A 22,559-nucleotide genomic window follows, 5' to 3' on the forward strand; every position below is an offset into this window, starting at 1 on the left:
GACACAAAAATAACAATATCAAAAGTCAATTATCTTTAATGAATATAGGTATTAAAATTCTCAACACAGCACTGTAAAATCAAATTCAACAGCACATTAAAACGTTTATTTACCACAATCAAATGAGGTTTATTGCAGGGATTCAAGAATAGTTGAACATATGAAATCAATAAATGTCAAATGGCATATTAAATGAATGAAGCCCCCAAAACATGTAGTCATCAGTGCAACCGGTGCAGAAAAAACATTTGATTAAATTCAATATCTTTTCATGATAAAAACACTCAAATAATTAGTCATGAGGAGACATACCTGAACATAGTAATACTATATGTAATAAGCTCATATGAAACATTGTACTGAGTATAGAAAAAATCTGAAAACTCTGTGTCTAACTTGTGGAACAAGATAGGTATAACATCTCTATCTCTTTTATTTAAACACAGTATTGTAAACCCTCGCCAGAGTAATCAAGCAAGTTAAAGAATAAGTGAGACAATAGTTATGAAACACAAGGTAAAATTGTCACCATTTTCAGAAGATATATATATATATATATATATATGTATACACACATATATATTCAAAAGCTCTAAAGGCTCTATCAACAATTTACTAGAACTGACCAATATTTTTGGCAAAATTGCAGAATATAAAATTAACAAGTAAAATAAATAGTCTTAATCTTCTACAGTAGCCAATGATGCAAAATGGAATTTAAAAAAAGGGTCCATTTGCAATGTCTACAAAAATATTCTCAGGAATGAATTTCACCAGAGTGGTAAAAGAATATAACAATAAAATATTGATGAATCTAACCATACTTTTCTATGTACATATATAAATGTACCAGAGTTACCGTCATGTACAGCTACAAGACACAAACTTAAACAAAACAAACACATAATGCCAAAAATGATATAACCAAAATATTTACAAAAGCCAAACTAAATAATATGTGACCAAAAATTTTAGTCCCAGATAAATCGTAATTTTTAATATAGGCATTCACAGCGAAGCATGGTGGTTCAAGCTTATAATTCCATAGGCTGAACAGGCTGAGGCAGGAGGACCATGAGCTCAAAGCTAGCCTCTGCAAAAGCAAGGCTGCTTAACTTAGTGAGAACCTGTCTCCAAATAAAATACAAAATAGGGATGGGGATGGGGCTCAGTGGTCATTTGCCTCTGAGCAACAACAACAACAACAACAAAAGAATATAGTAATTCATGAAGAAAAATTTCAGGAGCACAACTTTGAATGTAATGAATCTAAAATTAAACATAAACAGATGTTTTACATTTAAAAAAATGTATCAGTGATATAAAACTGAACAATACAGTAATATAATCTGATTTTAATATAATCTGATTAGAATTTTCATAATCTTTTTATCTTTAATTAGAAGAGATCTTTTAGAAATTAATAATTTCTATTATAAAAACAAGGTTAGGTATTCCTATCACGTCCATGTTTCTTTTCTTCTACAAAATAAATTAAAATTAATGTGTCTTATTGTTAATCAACATCCATCACATTATTTCATTTTAATAAAACTATTATTTTTATTTAGTTTTGTTTTATTATCATACAACAAAGAAATCTGAATTGTAATTAATATTAATTCAATGCTTATTTCTGGGTGATGAAATTTGGAATTCTTTCTGTACAGTTTGTACACTTTGTATTGCACTTGTAATATATTTTATAAAGAGAGCAACATCATTATTCAAAAATAAATAAAAGTTGAAATATACAGGAAAATAAATAAATAAGCAAATAACAACAACACAAAATAACTAGAAGTAAACAGCAGATGACCAGCAGAGTAGAGGGAATGAAAAGGGAAGGAGGAGGAGAGGGAAAGGGGAAATATTGGGGAGAGAATAAGAGCAAATTCTATTCCATGCTTTCAAAATTATATCGTAATAAATCATAGTGTTTATGTATAGCTAAAAAGAACAAATAAAGAACATTAATGAAAGAAATTACAGTGACTTCACACACACACACACACATACATGCATCTAGACATACAATGATATCCATATTCATGCATTGGAGGAACCAATAATGTTATATGTTATGGTGTCTATACTACAAAAAGTGATCTGTAGATTAAATACAATACCAAAAACATTTCTCAAAGTAAGAAAAAACAATCTGCAAATTTAAATGATATCATGAAACATTACAACTAGCCTAAGTTATCTACAGCAAAATAACAAAAGAGGCATTGTACTATGTGTGATGAAAACATATTCCATAGATTTAAAAATCAGAATAGCATGGTACTGGCTTAGAAACAGACATAGTGAAGGGGAACAAAATTGAGAGGATAGAAGTAAAACCCTGTATATACAGCCAACTGATTTTTGTTTAAATGTGATGTACACAAATATTCTTATTAAATTCAAAAATTAAATGTTAAAGTAATACTCATGAAAGAATAAACAATTGTATTTGTCTATTCAAGAACTTTGATGGAATACATGTGTACATACATATGTATGTATTTGTGTACAGTTATATTTGGTGCAATTTTTAATTGTTTTATACTTACATTTAATTGATTAATATTATACTGGTTCTTTTTAGTTATACATGGTAGTAAAATCCACTTTGACATCACTATAAAATCATGGAATATATCTTGTTCATAGTCTCCAAAATATTTATCTTTTTGTAACAAATTCATAATGGCATCTGTATCCACAGACACCTTACCTGGCAATTAGTAAAAAATGATTCCATAGAAGATATTTCAAGTAAACAATTGTGACCCTGTCATTTTCTTTCTTACTATTCTTTTTATATTTAAAGCCAATTTCTTTAAAGGTATCCAGAGTTTTAATGACCTGTATTATAATTACTTCTGTGAAATTCTGTGGTGTCCATTCCCACAAATGCAGAACATATTCAACAGTGATAATTAATTAGATTACTTGATTTTGTCTTATTTCCTCACCTCTCCATGTGTTTGAAAATACTAATCTCCTATTCACATTTAATCTGATTTATTATAATTTGATTTTCAATGCTGTTTAATATTTATCCCTATCTCAGTGTTTTATCTTCAAATATTATATATTATACTATTTGAAATTTTAAAGAATTTAAGGAAATAAAGATGTCACAGTGCATAAAAATATTGATGATAAGGCTGAATACAATGACATATTTCTATAAATCCCAGCAACTTCAGAGGCTGAGACCAGAGGATTTCAAGTTCCAGGTGAGCCTTAGCAACTTAGTATAAGCCCTAAGAAACTCAGTGAGACCCTATCTCAAAATAAAAAACAAAAGGACTAATGGTAGAGTGTTCAGTGGCACAGTGCTCCTGAGTTCAATCTCCAGTACCCCGCCTCCAAAAAAATGACATTAAGCCATGAATTTATGTAGGGGCACAATAATGAGTATTTGTTAAATTAATAAATTATTGCCAAATATAATTGAAAAGATTTTGCTTTAATCTATCAGGACTATGTCACAAAAGTAAGTATAATATTTCAAAAAAAAATGAACTGCAAAAATAGCCTGTGTGTGTGTGTGTGTGTGTGTGTGTGTATAATATGTCCATAAGTCCATCAGATTATTATAATCTTCTAGAGCTCAAAGCATTAAAAAAGCTCAATTCTTCTTATTCTAATGTTCAAAAGCATTTTCTGAACAATATAAAATTATATTACTTGTTTTCATTACTCATACCAATAAGAATTATATTTTGAAATATGAAGAAAAGGAAAACAGAAGTCTATTTATTCTTATAGTTATGTAGTGTTATACCAAATGATAAGTAAATTATTTAATTGAAATCAACTAAAGAAGAATAACAATTTAGGATTAATAATTTTTTTGTTTGATTCATGTAGTACATGCTGCTAATCCCAGTTACTAAGGAGACTAAGGCAAAGTATCTTGAACTTGAGTCCACACTGGGCAACTTAATGAGATCCTCACTCAGAATAGACTTAATTAAAACAACAACAAGAACAAGCTGGAGATGTAGATTGGTGGTATAACACGCTAAGCTCTTGGATAAATATCTATACAACAACAAAAACAATGATTTTGAAAAAACATAAATACATTCAATACCTAAATAATAAGCATATGGAAAGGGTAGGAGACCTTCAATGATACACAAAATTATAAGAGGTTGTGAGGGGCAAGGAGGAGGGGAAAAAAGGAGGGAGAGAATTGAACAACAGCAGAGGAGGTAGAGAGGGAAGATGGGAGGGTAGGGGAGGGGGGATATAGGGGATAGGAATGGTAGCAGAATACAAAAGTCACTAATATGCCATTATGTAAAAATGTGAGTGTGTAACAGATGTGATTCTGCAACCTGTATTTGGGGTAAAAATGGGAGTTCAAAACCTAATTGAGTCAAATGTATGAAAAATGATATATCATGAGCTCTGTAATGTTTTGAACAATCAATAAAAAAATAATATTCTTATGAAGAAACAGTGTGTGTTAATCAACTTTTTATCTCTGTGACAATATACCTGTTATAAATAATTAAAACGGTGAAAAGTTTGACTTTCACTCACAGTTACAGAGGTTTTAGTACATGGACTGAAACAGTTGTTTTGGGTCTGCAGTGAGGCAGTACAACATGGCATAAATGAAGCAAACTTTCTCAGTTCATGGCAGCTGATAAGACAAAAGAAAGGGTCAGGGGTCCCAATATTATTTTTTCTGTCATGGACCCAAGGTTGTATCTTCCTTCCACAAGACCTTACCTCCTACCTCCTAAATGTCCCACCATCTTTCAATAGTGCTACTGACAGGTGATCCAACCTTTAGCATATGGGCCTTTGGGGACACTGAAGTTCCAAGCCATGACACTATCATTATTGAATATACCAGTAATGTGAAGATATTAAACACATATTTTCTTTCATATGTCATATTATCTGATGCATTCAGCTTTGATGATATTCCAGGAAACACTAACTATAAAACTTTTCAGGAATTTTATTATGATACCACAAATTAAGTTTATTCTAGTGTTATAACAAAACTCCTACAAGTATTGTGTGAGACCAGATCTCCAAAGTTATCATTAAGCATATATTACTTACTAGTCATAGAGGGAAGGAAATCTGATATTTCTAGTGTCTAAAGGGCATATTAGCAGGCATACATGTATAATAACACACCCAAATACCAATCAATTTTATAAATACATACTCATTCATTTTTGAATATTTATTTTGATATATTCTTGTATTTGTGGTTGTTATGTAATATAAGAGTATCTATTTGTTTACTCTGTGAAATAGAAGTGAATGTAGTTCTCAGAAGTTCAAAATTATAGACAACCACTATGAGGGTCCCCTCTTGGCCCTACAAGAATTCTGTTTCTATTCACACTTGAATAAATACTACTATTTTCATTCTTGGAAAAAAAAATCCAAAATCATACTGGGAGTGGCAGTACAAGCCTGTAATCCCAGTGACTATGGAGACTGAGGCAAGAGAATCACAAGGTCAAATCCAGCCTCAGCAACTTAGCAAGGAGTTAAGCCATTTAATGAAATTCTATCTCAAACTAGAAAAATAAAATAAAATAAAAAATCTAGGGATGTAGCTCAGTGGTAAAACGCTCCTGTGTTCAATGTCCAGGGACAAAAAAAAAAAAAAAAAAAGCTTAAAATCACTATAGCACTACATTTTGTTGACATTTCAGATTCTCTTTGCTAAATAATAATGGGATTGTCACCTCAGTGAGAGAATAATTCATAGTCAATGGGATTTTTAACTAAAGATAAGTAAGGAGTACCACTAAAGAGAAAGAGAAAAAGCAAAATTAGGGAAATAAAGTTAGTAAGCATCTGAAATGTGACCTAAATTTATATAATAACAATGCAATGTGTCATAAACATGGTGTTATAAAACTAAAACAAGTCAATGATTCAAAATATTTTTGATTCCAAAACTATATATATATAGTTTATATATATATCTTCTGTGGTCTATAACCAAAAGATTTAAAAACAGCATATTTCAGGGACACAGCCACATCAATGTTTATAGCAGCACAATTCACAATAGCTAAACTGTGGAGTCCATCAGTGGATGAATGGATAAAAATAATGTGGCATATATACACAATGGAATTTTACTCAGCAATGAAAGAGAATAAAAATCATGGTATTTGCAGGTAAATGGATGGCCTTGGAAAAGAATGCTAAGTGAAGTTAACCAGTCCCCAAAAAACAAATGCTGAATGTTTTCTCTGATATAAGGGGTGGGAGGTGACTCATAGTGGGATATGGAGGGGGAGCATGGGAGGAATAGATGAATTCTAGATAGGGCAGAGGGGTGGAAAGGAAAAGGAGATTAGCAAGAATGGTGGAATGTGATACACATCATTATCCAAAGTACATGTATGAAGACACAAATTGGTGTCAACTTAGTTTATATGCAACCAGAGATATAAAAAATTGTGCTGTATATGTGTAATAAGAATTGTAATGCATTCTGCTGTCATTTATTTTAAAAATACATACATAAATAAAATTCCAATATCAAGAAAAAAATTAACATATTTCTTTATTAAAATATCCCTAATGAAAAGAGAAATATTGCAAATGTTTTTTAATAAAATTTATTTGATTTTAGATATTTGGCTTAGTTTTCATAGACAGGTCACAAAATATAACTAATATTAATGTAGCATTATAATCTCAAGAATATTTTTATTTATGTCTGTTTAATCATGAAAATTTTCACTTTGAAATTGTTAACATTTCAATTGATCTATTACAAATATGCAAATGAAATTGTGACTGCTCCAGCTAATGTTTTATCCACACAAATGTACATTGTGATATTGTAAAATAAATAATAGGTCATTGATTTAGCATACTCAACATTATCAAAATATGTAAATATTTAAGTGAAATACTTGCATATTCATAAAATGTTGAAAATTTAATTAAAATGCATTATGTACTCTTTAACATTCTTTATTTCTATGAAAACAGCTGCTAAGGAATAAGAATTGTGTATTTTTATTTGCTTGCAAAACTGGCCTTTACTAATTTACTTAGAAATGACTAAAAATGCACTGAGATGCAGAAGTTGTTGTCACTGTATTGAAAGAAGAGGTTAATTCTCTTTTGGGGACTTTATGATTTTTAAAAGCTAGTATGGTTACATAGAAGAAGATCATATAGAAAATTGCATGCTTTATATAGTATAGTGTAGTTGGTTAAATTCCTGGCATTTAATTAAACCAAAAGCACCTCCCACGCCAACTTTGACAGGCTTAAGTCTTTAGAAAACATTCTGTGGCATCAGTGTGTTTTGCACAAAATAGAATGGCAAGTGAAAGGTTTCACACATTGAGAATCTAGTAATACTGTATGAATGTAAAGTTCTTGCTCATGTCCAGCAACTTTCATGGGACAGTCTCTACTGAAACTTTATTGTAAATGAGATAGGAAGGCATATAAAACAGGACATGTTTAAGCAAGCAGAGTAAGTATTCACATATTTGGATGGACAATTGGAAAAAATAAAATAATATGAAAAATTTAAAAATATATATTTACAGTACAAAGACCATATGAAATTTGGAGAATAAAGAGATGGTATTGTGTTGTTATTGTTTTTGCTGATGGTCATGAGGCAAGCTGATGTGCTATGTGGGTGGATACTACTGTTTATCCAGAGGAAATAGGAACAAAATAAAATCTAGGAAAGTAAAATTAGTACCAAATATTTAAATTCCTTCCATGTAAAATTTAAAAGATCCATGATAATAAAAATGAACTATATAAAAATATCACAGTAAAATGATTCATGGTGGATTACACAAGGTATAACTGCAAACAGACATTAACTTGCATATGATTTGTTTCCCATATTGTTATTATGGGAATGTAATAATTTCATTTTTCTTAGGAATTTATCCCATTCACTTTTTGAAAATTCATGACATGATTCTTATGGTTATTCTCACTCTACTTTGCATATTTGTCCTTTTTATACGTGTAAAGGAAGACCTGTGCAGGAAGATGTGTGGAGGAGGTGCATAAAGGACAGACACAGACACACAGGGAAGGTGCAGACAGACAGAAGAATGGCAGACAAAAGGAATGCCTATTCCTCTCTGCCTTTGTCTTTAATGACCCCCCAAATTAGATATTGCCCACCACCAATGACTACACTTTGACCAATATTCCTTTAACCCTGAGTGTTAGCTAACTAAGATAAGGTCCATGTTAATGCAAACACAGAGCTTCTCTCCTTCAAAGGATGTCACTATGTAAACCAGGTAAGTGCATCCACATAGTTATCTTAATAGTCTCAGAAGGAAATAGCTGGGCATTCCAAACGTGGGAATCATGGTACCAGTTACCTCCCCGCCACCCCAGAGTTTGCTCACCAGGGGAACACTTCCTGTCTATTTCTAGGGTCAGAATACCTACATATATTAAATATTTGAACAACATATAACATGTTTTCAGTCTCCAAATTTTAAAAGAAAGCGAACAGAAATCTTTTACTATCCTGTCATTGATATTATCTCTGATCTCAAAAGCTCTCATATCATTATTCTCCCCTCTTGCAGCAAAATTTTCCCAAGTAAAGTACATTGTATCTTTAATATCTCAATTACATCGCCAATCTCTAAATATGTCACATTTGGCTTTCTTCCTATTTCATCATTCCATGAAACATGAAAACAACATTTTCAAAGTCAAATCTAATGATCAAGCTTTTCCATGTTTTAGTCAGTTTTCGCTACTCAGACAAAAAGGTTTGACCAGAACAATCATAGAGGAAAAGTTTATTTGACAGCTTATGATTTTAGAGGTCTTAATCCATCGAAGGCCAGCTTCATTCCTTGGGACTTGCTCGAGGTGAGGCAAAACACCATGGCCAAAGAGTTTGGCAGATGGAAGCAGTTTACAAGATGGTCAGGAATCAGAGAGAGAGAGAGAGAGGGAATCCACTCTCCAGATACAAAATACCCCAGCGCCACACACACACACACACACACACACACACACACACACACATACACACTCCAGAAACAAAATATATACCCCAAAGCCACACTCCCAATGAGCCACTTCCTCCAGCTACACTCCACCTGCCTCCAGTTACCACTCAGTTAATCAGGGATTAATTCACTGATTGGACCTTAAGGCTTTAACCTAATCATTTATCCTCAAAAACTTATTGCACTGTCTCATGTGTGAGCTTTTGGGAGACACCCATCTAAGCCATAATAGTGTGTATTTTCTCCCACCTGTTAACTGTCCTGAACATAGTTTATGCCACCACTTTCCCTTTGCACATATCTTTCCTGATTTTATAACTTATCACTGCCAATTGTTCTCCTAGTTAAGTTCTGACTTTAGTATTCTTTGTCCATCCTAAAATTTTATCCAACTCCACTGCAGTAACTGAAGAGTCATTCTTGATTTGCTTCCTTCTTAAACTAAAGTAAGCTTTTTCATTCTCCTCGATTTCAATATTAAATATTTGCTTAGGCTATAATTTTTATACCTGTATATCACATCTCAGATTCAGACATCTATTTCCTACTTACTCTTCTCACTTCAATATTAAAGGAAATTGAATTGAACGTGTTCTAAATATTTCTTCAAATTTACTGTTTAACTGGGTGTCACATCTAGAATTTTTATAGTAATCTTCATCATTTATTTTATTTCCTACTTCAAATATAATAGAAGAATTTTTAGTTAAACTTTGGAAATCCATAGCACACTTTTCTAAGCCTCTCAATTTCTATTGTTCCCATCTGAGAAACTTCCTAAATATTTCTGTAATAAGTGACTGGTATATTTTCTCTAATGCATACTATGATTCATTCTTCTCAAAGTAAAAAAAAAGTTAACTATGAAATATTAGTAAGAAAACTGATTTCTTTCTGCTCAAGGAGTGTTTCTTATAGTAGATGAAAGTAGATACAGTAATCTTACATTGTTTTTGAGAGATCTCCAGGAATGCTCCATGGTTCCTAAAGATTCCGGCCAAACACGTGTTATTTTCTGATTTGATCAGATTATCAAGATGCAAATGGTATGATAGGACAATGTGGTATTCTTGCTATGACTTAGGTAGGAAGCAACAATTAATAATCCTTCTGGTGATTTTTCTGCACAACTACAGATCTTACCCTAAATCCCAAGTAGTGGGGGATTTATTCTTGCTACCACAAATGTCCATATCAATTAAACATTTTTGGAAAAGAGAAATGACCATAAGTTTTAGAGCTAATGCAAAGATCTGACCAGAAAAATCATAGAGGAGAAAAAGTTTATTTGAGAGCTTATGATTTCAGTGGTCTTAGTCCAGAGAAGTTCAGCTCCATTCCTTGGGGCTTGCTAGAGGTGAGGCAAAACACCATGGCCAAAGAGTTTGGCAGAAGTCCAATCTATCTTAGGACATTGATTATTATTTGAAGTTTCTTTAGCTGCATACCCAAACAAGGGTCCCTGAGTATAGTGTCAGTTGGATTCTGAGTTGAAAAATTATCTCAGTATTGGTTACTCAAATAAATAATTTCAAGTTCAAGAAGGATTAGTATTATCACCACCATATCTACTTGCCAAAGTTATTTCTCTGGGAGACATGGCCTCTCACTCAGCCAATGGGTTCTGAATCTATAATATAGTTATGAACTGGGCTAGAAAATATGATTTTTAATTGAAGTAGCTACTCTGCATCTCCAAATTCTGCAATTTAAATATATTTTGTCAGCTTGAACTATTCTCTTATTGACTGAAAACATTATTTTGGCTCCTATGACATTGCATTGTTAACTATCTCATAATTCCCTGTGGGTCACCTCTTCCTCAGCTATATTCTCTTCATCATTATAATTCCACCCACCTTTCTTCTGATGTTGAAATGCTGCCATATGGCTTCTCCAATATGAGGATTCTATCATGCTAATTGGAACATGGAACAAAGTTGTGCGTCAACATTTTCTATTCAGTCCTCATCTACAAACAAATTAACATTGAAGCTTCTCAGCCACACTCTTACTTCACTCACAGTCACATTTCTAAATGTTTTGGTAAACAGAATTTCCTTTGGGTGTTGCAAAAGAAACATAATTCTCTTGTGGATGTGTTGGATTTGTCTGCTGTATCACTTTTGCATGTTCTTTTTCTCTGCCTTTACAATTCCACTTAAACAATCTATTATAATAATTCTGGAAAAGCTACTTGACCTGCTTTCTCCAAATTTCTCAGACAAATCCTAGTGACATTTTACCATTCTCTCCATGCATACTGTACAAAATATCAGTGACTACATCCTGGGAGAGTGTTCTTAAAACATCAGAAAACAAACAAACAAACAAACTTCCCTGACCAATTTTATATTTCATTTCTTTGATCCAATACCCGCAAAATTTAATCCCAATTATATTTTTCAACTTCCCAGTAATATGCATTGACTTGTCATTGCTCCTCTTTATGAGGATAATAAATTTTCTGTTAGTGAACTCAGCACCCCTCCAACATAGTAGTTAAGCCTTTATCCTAAAATTTGTTTTAGTGGTCAAGAGGGCATGTAGGGACAGGTCCTCAGTAGCAAGGGTGTTATTTAATAAGACACTCCCTTCAAATAAGATAAGCTGTAGTTTCTTGCATTTAAATGATAGATTTGGGCCATTTCTCCAAGGAATCAGATATAAATTTTAGTGTCATAATTTTGGACGGCTTCCAAAATGAATCTTCATTTAATGTCTGAATTCCCCATTTCTTCCCAGTTAGTACTTGACCACTTTGTAACAGATATATCCGAAAATTCAAATTTATCAGGAGTTTGCTAATGATGTAACCAAGCCTTAATCCAAGATGCTCATCCTTTTCAGCACTCTGCTTTTTAAGTTGAGAGTCCACTTATTAGCCACCAGGATTGTTTCTGATATTTACACTGTTAATGTGTAATTGCTGAGATCAGTCATTCTCTGTCTCTTATTGTCTTTCTCCACACTATCAATTTCCCTGTAGGAATGGTCATCCAGTTCTGTAGTCCTTGTCCTTATGAAAACAATAGAAGTATAATAATAGCACATTTGCAGTACTGCCCCATGTTAAAGGTTATGAATGGTTCACCTATAATCAGTGAAGGAAAGTTCTTTGTCAACTAGTCAACATTTAATGCCGTGAAAACTTTGATCCAAGTTAAAAATTTCATTTTAGCACTCACTTTTTTCTACCACTTCTTGTTATTTTAATTCCTCATGAAACAGACTCTGAGACAAACATTTGCATGGTGATATAACAATGAAGAATTTGTTTTCCAGCAATGGCAGCTGTAGGGAGTGAAGGAAGTAGGATTGGACAGACAAATAAGGTAATTGCTGATGATGATGCAGTGGTACAAGAAAAATTCATTACTGATTCAGTGACACATAACTCCAGCTAGTCTCATGGGAAGCTCTGGAGCTGGAATGGCCATACAAAATTGATATGAGTTAGCAAGGGGATCAGGTCTCTTTAAAAATTTATCATCTAGTCATTAGATGTGTGATTATAGAAAGGGAGAGAGTTTTCATTTACAATAGCACTTCAGCAAAAGCCAATTGTTTGAGGACATCTCAGGTATGACAATGAGTTCTGAACCCTCCCAATAATTGGAAGAAGTATTTCATATTTGAAAGCAGAAAACTGGGAATTTGGGGAGCAAACCAAGATGCTCATTTCAGAGAACAAATTATCACTATCTGTTATACAATATTCTTTCTTCCCACAATCTATTTTTTAACATTGCTTATTTTTTTTTCATTTTTATCATTCCTATGTTTATCTTTACTGATGCATTTTTTTGTCTCTTAGCACCACAGTACAATCTCCAAAAGAGTCAAGAACTTTTGACTTATTCAAAGCTGTTACATTAGCAGTACTACCTGCACAATATATAATAATTAGTTATACTGGCTGTCACAAACAGAATCATTTATACTAGAGTATAAAAGTTTCTTCTACAATATTATGCTAAAGAAAAAATAAAGATATTTAAGAAGAGCATGAATCATATCAAACTATAATCTACTTTGCTTGGGTATCATTAAAAAATGCCAGAGCTTGGGTGACTGAAAATATATTTTTTTTCCCCAGAGTTCTGGAGAATGGAAAGTCCAAGGAAATTCTGCCTACTGACTTTGTTTAAGGAAAGGGCTATCTCTCTGATTTGTAGACATTGTCTTTTCACTGTCCTCAGAGAGCAGATGGAGAGACTGGGCTCCGGGGTCCATTTCTGTTATAAGGGTATCAACGCTATTGTATTATAGTCCTAATGTCCACATTTAAACTTTATCATCTTCTTTCAAACCGTCTCTTTAAATGCAATCATGTTGGGGTTGGGGGCTTCAATATGAGTTTTGGAAAGACATACTCAGTACCTAAAACTTGTATAATGATGCAAAACTTCCTGAAAGATTATACATGAAAAACTTTTTTTGAATGAGATAATTGTATGCAGTCATGATCTAGCAAATGTTTAAAACCTCAATATCAGGCTATAGTCCTTCCATGAATGTTGGTTGGCAATTTTATTTACGTTTATGAGTAAAATAAAATATATCAGTGAAAATTTATGTCAGAACCCTGCCTGTTCATCAATGGTACAAGAAAAAAAATATTTTTTTAATTAGTTAATGGTTATTTGAATTTTGGGAGAATATCTTCTCAATATGTTGGTTCATATTGGTGAACAGACATTCTCATTTTTAAATTGAATATGTTATATTAATATTTTCTGCATCAAATTCATAAACTTAGATAATCTGAGAAAGGAATAAATTCAGCCTTGCTTTGTAGTATTTGCCCATTTCTGTGTTTGAAATCTTCCTATAATTCGTTTCAAATTACTAAACTGTGATAATTGATTTTGAAGTTTGGAAGAAATACACACCTGTTCAATAAAACATACTGCTGTTTTATGCAACCAATATAAATTACCTCTGGAGCACAAACAATAGCAAAGGGAAAAAAACAGTAAAAAAAGGATGCATTTGAAGATCATCTCTTACATGATTTAATTATTAGTCTGTTTAAAAATTGGGTTGCAATATTGTTGATAATTTAACACTTGACTCTCATGAACTGGTATAGATTAGCTTCAACGCAGCACTGCTTTTTCCAGAAAAGAACCTGGTCAGGCGGCTGGGGATGTGGATCAAGCCGTAGCGCGCTCGCCTGGCATGCGTGCTGCCCGGGTCGATCCCCAGCACCACATACCAACAAAGATGTTGTGTCCGCCGAGAACTAAGAAATTAAAAAAATGTTGGAAATTCTCTCTCTCTCCATCCTCTCCTCTCACTCTCTCTTTAAAAAAAAAAAAAAAGAACTTGGTCAGACTATTAAGAGTAGGTGAGACAAGGATTGTTAAAAAGATTCATCAGCAGATGTACCATATACAAACTGAAAAATTGTTAATGAAATAAACATGGCATATTTCATATTCTAAAGTCATTCTGTTTGTATGAAGAATTGTACCCTTATCAAAAATTTCAGGAAATAGAAAATGCCTGAGAAATCACTTAACTTTTGTTTTTTGGGGAGTGTCTTATCTCATTTAGCATGATAGTCTCCAGATCCACCCATTTGCTGACAAATGTCATCAAGTCATTCTTCTTTATGGCTTATACTCTATTGTGTATATATACCACCTTCTTCTTTATCCATTCTTTATTTGAAGGGCACTTAGGTTGGATCCATGGCTTAGCTATTGTAAATTGAGCTGTTATAAACATTGATATGGTTGCATCTATGTAGTATACTGATTTTAAATCTGATATATATATCTCAAGGAGTAGGATAACTGGGTCAAATGGTGTTTTCATTCCAAATTTTCTGAGAATACTCCATGCTGCTTTCCAGAAAAGTCACACCAATTTGCATTCCTACCAGTAACGTATGAATGTACCTTTTCCCCCACATCCTTGCCAACATTTATTGTTATTTGTATTCTTGATAATTGCCATTCTTGACTGGAGTGAGATGGAATCTCAGTGTAGTTTTAATTTGCATTTCTCTAATTGCTAGAGCTATTGAACATTATTTCATATATTTGTTGAACATTCATATTTCTTCTTCTGTAAGTGTATGTTTGGTTCCTTTGCCAGTTAATTGATTGGGTTATTGGATTATTTTTTTGTGTGTGCTAAGTTTTTTGAGTTATTTATATATCCTGGAACTCAATGCTGTATCTAAGATGCAAGTGGTCAAGATTTTCTCCCATTCTCTAGGCTCTCTCTTCACACTTTTGTTTGTTTTGCTGTGAAGAAACTTTTTTGTTGTTTGATGCCATCCCATTTATTGAATGTTGATTTTCTTCTTATGCTTTTAGGAGTTCTTGGTAAGGAAATCATTTCCTGAGCCAATATTTTGAGTGTTGGTCATCAACAACAAACCCAAGGCCAACATCACTGTAAATGAAAACATATTGAAAGATTCACTGTAAAAACTTTGACAAGGATGTACACTTTTCCCATTTCTATTCAACATAGTCCTTGAATTTTTAGCCAGAACAATTAGACAAAGGAAAGAAATTAAAGAGATACCAATAAGAAATGAAGAATTAAAACTACATTTGTTTGCTGATGACATGATTCTCTATTTAGAAGACACAATAAACTCCACCAGAAAACTTCTGGAACTCATTAAGGATTCATCAAAGTAGCAGAATACAAAATTAACACTCATATATCAATTTCATTCCTATACTCTGAGAGAAATTAGGAAAATTATCCCATTCACAATAGCCCCTTTCCTCTCTTACCTTTGACAAAAACTCCTTGCCTTCATTAGTCTTTGAGTACTTTTCACATTTAAGTTTTAAACTCACCTCAGTAGCATTTTTTTCTCCAGCCAAGACTAAGACTGATACAACCTCTTAATTATGGAACTGCAAATATGTCTCTGCTTATGTGTTTCCTCTACACAGCCTCAAATACACTCCCATGTAAGATAAGGAAGTGTCCACAAAATGAAATTAATGAGTGACCACACTTATAAAATGAACATTCTAATATGAACTATGTCTTCCTTACAGTGTCCTTTTAATATCAACTGATATAATATATGCAAAAATATTTTATAAATTGTAAAACATGATAAGTATTATTTTGTGTGGATGATAAATATAACTATTAATTCTCTTGACTGTAAGACAAACACTGTTCCTACATGAAACAAACCATTAATTCCTGATGGTGCTTAATTACTATTGAGCATATTTCTCTTCATAGGAGCTGTCATTTATATGTGCTTGCCAACTAGCTTGTTTATCAAAACATTTCAGGCCTTTTCAAATTCTCATTTACATTGCCTCATGTTTACCACTCCCACAAATGTGTATTATCAGCACATTTAACTAGTGGGCTATTTTGGAGATTGAAAAGAGAAACGTTGATTCATCATGTGCAATATTTCACATCTGTCATTTCTATTCTACTGCCATTTGTTTAGCTCAGTCCCTTATTACTTCATATTTGAATAATTGCAATAAATTTCATGCTTTTCTTGCCTCTGAACTTTCTCTACTACATATATATATATGTATATATGTAGTATATATATATTCAGAATATATATATTCAGAATATATATAAATATATATATATATTCAGATTCATTAGACATAATACTACCAGATTATTTTTTACATCTGCCTTCTTTAAATATTTGTTCTTCAATCTTCTCTTTTTTTCCAGCCTTTTATTGTAGCCCTCTTATAGATACAGATTTTCTCAATTCTGTCAGGTTATACATGCATACACTCTTCAAAATCTCAGTAAAACCTAACATACAGGCCTCCATAATGTGATTAGCTTATAGCAGCAATATTAACATTCCTAAGACCCTTGAGACATAAAACATATCTGAAATTTATTATTCATTTTAACAAAATATTTTCTATTTTTTAATAAATATTGATTAAGAGGCTATTCCCCTTCAGATCAATTTGATTTCTCATAAATGAAATAGTTAAGAATTTAACTTATTTAATGATAATACTTGATTGATAACTTGATGCCAGGAAAAATTTAGATTTGAAGTCCAATTAATTTTTTTTTAATTTCACACTATGTTACTGCATGCATACTGGCACTATTTCCACTAAGTGAACAGTTGAATATTATTACCCAGATATTTAAGTTGTTTTTTAAAATTTTTTTGTTACCCAGTTATTTAAGTGAATGCATTATTCACCCTGTAAAATCAGCCAAAAAGAATGAGTCAAAAATAACAGTAATCTCACTTTGAAAAAACAAACAAAAAACAAGAAAAGCAAAAAACATTCAAACTTTTACAGTATTTATCATAAACCACAAAATAAAGCTATATTAGTTTCTTATACTCATATAAGACTAAGTTATATTTTAATTAAATATTAGTTAAAATAATAATATTACCTTTATTCAAGTTAATAACTCATCAACAGAAGAGACAAGGTCAAGTAAGAATGGCCTCAATATAGATACTTTATTTAATTTGGATCTTATCATTAAGGATATGTTTATTTTTATTTTCTTTTATTATTTTAACAGTCATAAAATTAACAGAAGTAATTCATCTAACTTGAATATCTACATGGCCAGAATAAGTTCTCAAACTAAATATAATATTAAAATTACCAAAATTATAGCAGAGGTGGTATGTGTGTTGCAAATCAGGAAAAACATTTGAAGTGTTCAACCAGGAATTTTTTAAAAATTTACTTATATTTAAGTTTTATGTGTAAATTTTACATTAATTTGTGTGCTTCTGCAATCCATTCTTTGAGCTTATACACAAAGCCTATATTCTTTCAATACATTCCAATATTTGCTTTGAGATTGTCTCAAGAAACATACACATATGTGTGTGTATATATATACATGTACATATAAAGTGTATGCAATGGAATATAATGATGGCAATAAACACAAATTTAAAAATTACATGATAGCCAAAACCCACTTTATAGGGGCAGGGGTTGTAACTCAGTGTATGCTTGCCTTGTACACATGAGGCCCTGGGTTCAATTCTCAACACCACATAAAAATTAATAAATAAAAATAAAGATATTTTTAAAAACCACCTAATAGCATACTGATATTTTAATTTTTTAGTTGTATATGAACATAATACCTTTAATTTATTTATTTTTCCATTTATATTTATTTATGAGGATCAAACCTAGTGCTTCACACATGCTAGATAAGTGCTTTACCATTGAGCTGCAATCCCACAACCCTCATACTGATCTTTATCATCTCTTATACCGTGGATCTAAAATGTCTAAACACTACTTTCTTTCCAAGCAGAAAACACAATAAATTTAAAGCAACATGTTTTAATACTTATTCATAGTTTTTTTTCTAATTCAGAAACTTATGCAATGTTTTTTATCAGCTGTATGACTTTGACGATTGTTAACTCCTATCAACCTTATTTTTTCATGGATATATTAGAGTGAAAATCATATTTATGTCATTTTTGAAGTTGCAATATAACACAGTTAAAAGAAGCTTAATAATCATTATTTTGTAATTAGTATATACTGTGATAATTGGTTGGAAAAAATGGGGTATGGCAAGTGTTCTGCATCGTTTGCCCAATTTTATTTTGATCTAATTTTGATTACTATATATAAAATAGAGCTGAATATTTAATCCATTGTTCAGTTCCTTCCCTTAAGCCATCTCAACCAGGGATGATGTTGACATCCAGGGAACATTTGACATCTGGAAATATTGTATATTGTACAGGACAGTTCTGTGCAAAAATATCTGGTGCAAAATGCCAGATAATTGTCAAAGATAGTGCCAAGTTCAGAAATCTTGTGTTAAGCTTTTTTTGATTGCTACTTTTTTTCTCCTGTCCCCAGCTTTCTGGACAATTAATTCTTTAGTTTTTACTTTTTACTCACACTTACAGACATTTTAATTTGATTTGTGTATATCTTCTTGGTGTATCTTGCCTCTCACTAAATTTTTAATGTATTTCTAGAAAAAAAACACGTATTCTTGAGATTTAACAATAAATTTCAGTAAATTTCTGTTTGCTTCAGTCTGGGATGGCATTCTTCATTAAAATGAAACAAGAGATGTTTTTTTAATAATCCAGGCAACACATTTAACAAACTTAATTACTTAAATATTTGGATTTGACATATTATGGTCAGTATGTGCTTTGTATCCAGACTGGATTAGGAAATTTTGAACCAGGAAATTTCATCTGCAGTGATATGAGGTTTACATATGCCCCTGTGGGCTCAGACTAGTAGTAGTCACTGACTCTAAGGATTCCCTTAGGATAAGTAGTGCAACTTGTATCACATTCAAAGAAACATAATTTCTGGTAGTATTGGCTGTTTCCATAAAGATTGGTCAATATGAGAATTCAACTTTTCAAAGACATTCTTCTTAAAATATCTTCTGTATTGTTTAAGATATTGCATAGGTCATGTTTTTATTCCTTTTTTTTAACATAAGGTAAGAACATAAGGTAAGAACCAAACAGCCCATTCCTCAACTTACCAGTACCTGTGCAAATCTCTTTCCTTCACTGACATACTTTCTGCACTATATTTTTTATTAGTTTCTTACACTCATACAAGACTAAGTTATCTTTTAATTAAATATTAGTCAAAATAATAATATTACCTTTATTCAGAAAGTTTTACAAGTTTTTAAAAGAATTAGAAGAAATATACGTGATGGACCCCGAGAAGTAAAGCACTTATCAAAAACAAAATAAATTAATTTAATGAAAGGAAGGTTTTCTGAATTTACATAAATGACATTTATTTTTATAGGAATTAGATTGTAAAAGATTCATTCTGGATTTTAAAAATTTTATGTATTTATCTTTACATATTAAGAAGTTTGTTTCATAAATATTACTTGAGCACCTGTAATAAGTAATAAATATTTAACTTTTATAGAAATTATATAATTTTTCAATAAATAATGACCACATATTTACTGTGGTCTAAGCATTGGAGGTAAAGCACTTATGAATAAGGTGAATTCTACCATTTTGTGGCTTTAAATTCTAGATTTAAGAAATTAGGAGAATGTTGACTTCTTAGAAATTTTAATTGTGCCTAAGAAATTTCATGACATAATTTTTCTCTCTCTGATACCTTTATTTGTAATTTTCATATTTCAGTAAATTGATTCCATAGTAGATTTTATCATAACATATTGAGAAACCATTTAGGTTTTAAACATTCATTTACCTAATACATTTTAATTTTAACTAGAATTTTAATGAAGTTACCTTCTCTAGTTCTTCAGTTTCTAGAATTTATTCTATATTATTTAATATTACTCTTTTCTAAAGGAGAAATTTAAATATTTTTAAAATATTTATTTAAATATATTATTCATATAAATTAAAATTTCAGAACTCTTTTGGTTTGGAACTTGTGTCCAAAAAAGTTTCTTCTAACCTGATTTTCCAACCTTAAGAAACAATATAATCCTAAAAATTACTATAATTTAGTCATGCACTTTAAATATTGTAATGTTTAAAAGAAGACAGTTTCATGTGCTTGTCATTTCTCTATTTGTATTCTTTAAAAATACTAGCTCAAATTCTAAATATTCAATGAAATAATAATTTATACATTTTAGTATTAATTTTTATTAAGTGAATACCTAATGAATGATTTTTGTTTGTCAGGAACTCTAATAGGTATCAGGGATAAACAGGCATGCTTCATCACTTATAGAAGGTATATATTAGCTGTACTTGTTACAAGTATTTCTCAGAATAAATTTAAATGCTATTGCAAAATGAGAAAACACTTGTGATGCAAGAGAGGCAACAACAAATTTACAGTTCACTTGCTTTCTCAAAATTGGGGACTTCATTTACACAGAGTTCTTTACTTTGTTGAATTAAATATGAAAGTGTATTAAATTCTATGTTTTAAAAAAGGAATCCGTCAATGTTAGAGATAATAGTGTTCTATATGAAGGGAGAGAAAGAAAAATCCAAAGTTTCATCTCAGGCTTAACAGGTATTTAAAAGTTTATAAAGGTACATATCCCTATTCAAATATTAACACACTGACTTTTAAGAAAAGAATGACATACAAAAGCAAACCTTCAGTGATTACAGATTGTATCTTGGAGAACATATTAATGATCTCTGCAGAAGACTTGTCTTAAACTATGAACTTATTAAACATTGACTCAAACAGGTGATACATTTTCATACAAATTTTCACATTTAAGAGATGAATACAATTGGTACTTTTGTCAATATCCTCAATAAGCCAGTTTTTGAAAACTAGCTCCTTGATATATGAGACAGTCTGTATTTTCATATCTATAAGAAAGAAGCCATCATGACGTTCTTTTTAGTTCTCTGAGATGTTCCCCGGTTTATTAAGCTGAAATCTTGGAATTCCATTGGTTAGATCAGAAAGAAAATTACCTACCATCAAAACTTAACTACCAACAATGTAGAACCAGAAAAGGGAAGAAAAAGAATTTCTAATAAATGAGACATGCGGTACTTTGCTTCTATACTTTTAACACGTTTTAGTATATTTTTCAGGGTCATTTCCTGTAATTGTATTTTGGCCAGTCAGTCAAAATGTAACAAACATAAATTGGGGATACTAGAAATTGTGTACCCACATGTTCTTCTAGTTAATCAGCTTTGAAGTTTCATTTTTGTACTGTTCAGAATGTCTTGCTCATTCGTCTTCACGAGTAGAGTTCAGTCGTTTTCATAAACTTCCTTTGACATTGCTGGTGCTCCATTAGTAGTTGTTATAATAGTCCACAATGAAACAAAACCTTATATGGTTACACACTCTATGATATTATTTTATGGTGTCAAGAAGTTATTACAGACAGTAAAGTTTTTATAAACATAATTTTATAATAAATCTAGTAATGGTCTCCTTTTAATATAATCTAATGTAACCCAGAAAATTGATATAATGGCAGAAGACTTTAAATAGAGCTAAATCCCCTGTAGACAGATTTCTACCCTTGAAAAATTATATTACTCGACGTTAGTATTATGCAATTCAAGTCATATAATATTTTATATGGCAAAAGAATGTCCATTTTTAATTATACTCTCATTGCTTATGTTAATTTCATAGTCATAGTAATATTTTAATAATAAAGTATTAAATGATATTAATAAAATTGTTTAAATTGAGTAAAATTATGTAATTTTAATTGCAGTTTGGTTGCAATCATGACTTTATTGAAATATACACATACATAAATACATATATACAGGCATATTTGTCTTTATATATTTATTTAAAGATTATACTTTTTGATTTCAGGGAATCCTATAAATTATACATCTACATTGTCCATTTTATGTCTGAATGTATCATATTTTTATAATCTGAAGACAGACAGTCTGATTCACATATTTTTATCACAGAAGAACTATGTCTGTATTTTAGACAGCTTCCTTTACTGTAAAAAAAAAGCTTCCTTGGGAATGGCTTGGCTCCTTGTTCTGGAGGTGTCAGCACATGGTCTTTTTGTCCTTTTGTTTTTGAGCCTATGGTGAGATAATACATC

The sequence above is a fragment of the Ictidomys tridecemlineatus genome, chromosome 1 (genome assembly GCF_052094955.1).
Source record: "Ictidomys tridecemlineatus isolate mIctTri1 chromosome 1, mIctTri1.hap1, whole genome shotgun sequence".
Classification (NCBI taxonomy): Eukaryota; Metazoa; Chordata; class Mammalia; order Rodentia; family Sciuridae; genus Ictidomys; species Ictidomys tridecemlineatus.